We start from the raw sequence: 6008 nt of genomic DNA, 5'->3' as shown, positions 1-6008 counted from the left end.
GAAAAATATATAGTCTTCAGAGGTCATTCGAACGGTGTCGAGAATTTTGCGCCTGGGAAATTTGCGCCCTACCTCAAGAACAGGGAAAATTGCGCTGCGGTGTACCTCCACCGGGAAGATTGAGCCCTGCGAAATAAAAGAACCTATTCGAGCTTTCGCATTTGCTCGGATTGGCTGACATTACAGCATGAACAATCCTCCCCCCACAACCTTGCCATTTGTGATTTATTTTCATTGTGGCTATATAAGGGGAGAAAAATCTCCAATATATGCCAAAAGAGCGGATCTACGCAATCACTGCTTCTTCCAGAGATGATTTTGGGGGAACACTGGCCTCCCCAGAGCTCTCAGAGTGTCCCCTCGGAGGAGACCAAAATAATACGTCTAGAATATAATAATAAATAGAATAGTACGAGCAGTGACCCCCTCCGGAATACTAAGTGTGCCCCCCCCCCCCCGAAACATTTTTTCTGAAAGAACGACTGAACGCAATTATGTGTTTGAAGTGTAATTCCAGCAAGTAAACACACTGTACATAGTTTTCTTATAATTTTACTTACCTGATTTTACATTCACTTTACATTTTCTTTTCTATATTTTGTGTCCTGAAAAGCCAAACAACTCTCAAGGTTTGTGAACAGAGATATCTGTGTAGACCTAAACAGCCTTTTGTAGATCAAATTATACGCTTTGATTATATTAATATATAATTATAAATCAGTCATTTATACTTTTATTGTATTTTTTTTCATTTGTTCGGAATATTATAACGGATGGAGTAACTCACTGAGACGATGAGAGGCAAGCCTAGTTCAAGTGTGAGTGGAAGTTACTTTACACAATACAGAAATAAGTTTAATTGTATGGCGCTAACATCCCAGTGCAAATATATAGCCGGCGCATTTTCCCCTCTTTTCCCGGGCGCAAAATTCTCTCATTCAAGGAAATATAATGTCCGTGAAGTTGACAAGCCTCTTATGTCAGACACCAATTTCGAATTTTAACGTCGCTAGCGCTACGTTAGTGTTCGATAGTGATGCAAATCGTTAGTACTCCACAGATAACGTGTGCTTTTTAAATAATAGATATAAGTCTTCTATCTGTATGAAAACACGTCCACTTCTAAGAATCATCTCAAAAATGAGGTTAACCGTTAGAGCAAGTAAGTGCTCATTAGTGCCATTGACATTAACGTTAATGCCTCCATCGTACGGTGCTTTGAGTAATAATAACATCTCGCTCTTTGCTAGAGTCTCAATGCGTCCCTATATTCTCCCGAACATAATGCGCAATGTGGATGTCCCCTGACGTGCCCAAGTTAGTTACTTTTTTTGCAACTATTGTTTATCTGTTATTGTTTATTGTTTATTGCTAGTCTGCAGAGTAGTCCTTACATTAATAAGCCATTGCCCTTGATAATCATTGCGTATATACAAGCAATTTGTTATTACTGTTAGAAGATATCAAAAAACAACAGATAAAATCTACTACTTAACTGTTCATATTTTTCTTTTACAGTACATAAACGATTAATAATAATAATAATAATAATAATAATAATAATAATAATAATAATAAGACTATTCCAGCATAAAAGTTATCAATTGCATCACACTGGCAACAAGCGACGCATATTTTAACTTCATAACAATTCGTTTCTCACAATTTTCTGGAAAACTACTTATGATAACATCTTCATTATGTCAAGTTGTTTATCTCAGTGTGATGTATGTCTTACCTCTTGACAATATCACAGTAAAACAAAAATTGAATATTAGGAGTACATCGTACTTTTGGACTACATCTCATTAACCATGGGAAGATTGAGTAGTGTATATTTTAGGATGTAAGTTTCAGCTTAACTTGCGTCATGCATTCTTAGGATTACAAAAAGGAAATTTGTTCGTTTGCATTTGAACAAAATTCTGAGCATTACCAAAAGAAAAACTATCTTTTCCGAATTTCGTAATTTCTCTGAATGCCGGAATTTTTCCGAAATCCGGAATTTTTCCGAATTCCGGATTTTTTGCGAATTTCGGAATTTTTCCGAATTCCAAAATTTTTCCGAAATCTGAAATTTTCCGATTTTACTTTTCGGATTCGGGAATTTGCCATCCCTACTCTTTTCCATTTCCTTTCAAACCATAACGAATTAGTTTCCTTTTCGATGTGCATGTATGTGAAAATCAAATTTTCTATACCAATGTATGACACTGTTTGCATGTTGTATTGCGTCAATAGTAAGTAAGTAAGTAAACTTTTTTGTTTGCAGTTTGTCTAATCGTTGTGTCCATTTTCCGTACATTAAATTGTAGAATGTTTTAGTGCAATATGTTTCATGCCTGGCTTCGTCCTAATGTTATCCTCCATTAATTCCATGTGTATGATACTCTTTAATATATTTTTCTTTGTCTCCTTTGATTTAACATGAGGTAGAAAATCCTAAAGATTCCTATTTCATTTGAAGGAAAGAATTCACGTAGTCACGGAACAAAACAATTAAATGAGTAACCTTAGAACCTATGAGTTCGAATTCCCATGTTTGACAATTTTCATTGTCTATGATAACTCAAATTACTTATAAATATATCGTTTGTTGTCGGATTGCGATAAAGCTTTAGCATACAGTAAGTATTAGCTATGATATCACAATGTCTACATTTGTTAATATTACATTCAGTCACAACATAACACGTATATGTCTACTGTTACATGTATACTTCTTTATTGTGTGTATATGTATTGTATTATGAAACATTACTCATGGACATGTAACATCCAAATACTGAATTGTCATCCATTTACATCTATATGAATAAAAATTCATGTTTTCTCATAGTATAGCTTCATATGATCATGTATATAATTAATGTAACTCTTAAATTATTAGATACAATAAAAACTAAATAAAAGTGAGGTTTTTCTGACGTATCGAATTAAATATTTTTTATTAAAATACGTGGAATGTAATTCAATACGTAAACAAGTATTGCAATGGGAAAAACTTTTAATATATTCATACTTATTTTCTGCGCATTTGTTTCGCGCATCCCCTATCCTTGCACTATAAATTCTGCGCATGCTTGTACTTGTACTAGCACAAATAAAATGGTTGATACGGTGTTAAAATGTACAGTCTAAAGGTAGCTGTTTCAGCTGTTGCAAAGCGAAAAGTAAATAGACCTGCATAATGTTAAACAACTAAGAACAAACTATTTTTATAGTATGAAAAGGCAGGGTGAAATTCACACCAATCTTCCTTATCGCAAAGTAAACACGTAAAGTCTAATCATATTTCTCCTCGTGAAAAATATTTTGAACTTGAAAGACAAAAGAAAATTATTCTTGTACATCCAAATGATCCTGACATTCGCGAAGATGCTAAACCATATAAGATTATTTTCCCACAAAATTATCATACGCGATGCTGTGTCTAGACGAGATTATAAATGAAAGTGATGAAGAATTAAATACTATTGTGTGGAATTTCCCAATTAGGAAATGAACACGTGAAGAAATATTAAAACAATATCTAAAAATTCATGTCAAATATATAGGGGCAAACATTATTCCACATCTTAAAAATAAATTTAACTATACATATCAAGAGATAACATTGAATGATTATGATATTTCTGATTTAAGAGAAGCATATCTTGAACATGATAAAAATGTGAATCAACAATCCACACTGTGAGTATCAGTGTCTTTCCCTAAATGTGAACGACCGTTGCGAATATCAGTGTTCTTCTTTTTCTGTGAATGAACAATGTGTGTTACTCTATATTGCACAACGGAAACCACAGCCTAAACTTTTGTGTTGCTGCTGTTTTGAAAATCGCAGTATTTTAAATGAACATGAGTGCATTACTTTAGATTATGATATGATATGCTATAATGCACGGCGTGCTATGTTAATGTGAAAAATTTTGATAACTTGTATGAAGAATTTGCAAGGGTGGATTGTAATATTGAAATTGATGATTGGACATTTACGTATGCATTTTATAACATACTGTTAAACAAAGACGATATTCAGTTAATTACAGAGTTGTTCTTACAAAAATATTTACAATATAATATACAATTTTAAACTTGTAAAATAGTGATAATAAAAAAAACACTTGTGTTAATCAATTACTAAAAAATAAAACAAAGTGTATAAAAAACAAAAAAAACTGAAAAAAGACTTCCAGCAACAAATTAGCGAACATGTACTGGTGCGTATACTAATATAAATATTGATTGTATTAACCCTTTCCGGTACCCGGCTTTTTGGGCTATTTTTTAGGCTTTCAGTCAAGCAGCTACTGCATCGTCACTGTTTTCCTAAGATCATGGTTCATACCTTCTTCTCTTGAGAATGGAGCTGGGATTTAAATGGTATAACTTCCATGCCCATACCATATACCAGGAGCGGGAAAAAATTATGTCAAAGAGGAAATTTCGGAGGGAAATTTTTTCTCAAATTTTGGGTCCCTCTGTAGCGGCCCTCTGCGAACGTAGCCTTATAAAAAAATCTGGTGAATAGTACTTGGTATACTGAATGTGTGTGCCAAATTTCAAGTTTCTATCTTGAACTATTCACACCATGCCCCAAATTACCGTAAAACACCATGATCTCAGGTAAAAAATTTCCTGAGGCATCCCTAATTACCCCATGGTCATATTTCGCCCATCATTCGCTTCAGCATAGAACTTGCTTTCAGGCGGTATGACTCCCGTGTCTCCATCATGTATCTAAGGTGGGAAAATCCCGAAAATAGGATTTTTTAGATCTAAATATACTTTTTTTCAACTTTTAGCGCTTCTGGACCCCCTGTTATAACGCAGAGATCTGACAAATCTGATAAATACTACTAGGTAAGCTGAATGTTTATGCACAATTCCAATTTTCCAGGTGCAAAAGTAAGCCCTCAAAAAATAATACCGAAAATGTCCAATATTCCCCTATACAGAAGTATATTTTGATAAAAATTCCCTGACACTTCCCTAATTACCCTAAAGCCATGTGTCGCACATCATTCTCTTCAGAATAGAACTGCCTTTCAGGCAGTACCATTCACTTGTCTCCATCATGTATCTAAGGCAGGAAAATCGCAATAAAAGGGATTTTTTTGTAGAATATTCCTTTTTTGAACTTTTTGCCCCTCTGGATCCCCCTTGTTTCAAGGCAGAAATCCGAAAAAACTGGTAAATACTACTCGGTAGACTAAATGTTTGTACAAAATTTCAATCTTCTACGTGCAAAAATCAGCCCGACAAAAGTAATGAACATAGACCGGCCCCGCAATATTAAAAGAAAATATATATTTTAGAATTATGACGTCATCACCTTCTATGTCTCGACGGAAGAAGGTGTGAAACCATACGTAAGGTCTTCTACAATGCCTCTGGACTCGAAAAACACAAAAACCGTACGAAAAAGCACGAATAGGAGAGTTATAACTCAATGTACCATGAAACAGCCCGTATGGTACAGATTGTGCCATGCGATTCCCAAAGGGTTAAACAATATTTCAAGGAATGTTAACATTTTAAAATCGCAAATGTATTTGTATGTAAAATATATATCTTATTGAAATTTGTAAATAAAGATTTTATCACTTTATATTACTTCTTTTTATTATTATTTCCTTACAAGTACGTTTCAAAATTTTCTTATGTGTAAACGCGTTTTACATTATTGTACTTAAAATATACTGTGAAAATTATTTCTTGCAATTGAAAACTTTAACATGTTCATATGAAAAACTTTCCGCATGTTATGATTCTCGTACGCAAAATCGGTTTTTGCATTTTTAAAACGTAAAAAAATTCTGCATGTTACGATTCCCGTATGTAGAAATAGTTTCTACATTTTATATTGCATTTATGCGAAAAACATTTTTTTGTATTTTTATAACGTAAAACTTCTGGTTGTTATGATTTGCGTTTGTGAAATCAGTTTCTGCAATTTGTTTTAAAAATTTCATGTTTGTTCTTAAATTCAAATTACATTTTCATTT

This window comes from Thermobia domestica, chromosome 6 (genome assembly GCF_964235325.1).
Source record: "Thermobia domestica chromosome 6, izTheDome1.hap1.1, whole genome shotgun sequence".
NCBI classification, from domain to species: domain Eukaryota; kingdom Metazoa; phylum Arthropoda; class Insecta; order Zygentoma; family Lepismatidae; genus Thermobia; species Thermobia domestica.
The sequence above is the reverse complement of the archived record's forward strand: the minus strand, read 5'-3'. Positions refer to the sequence as shown.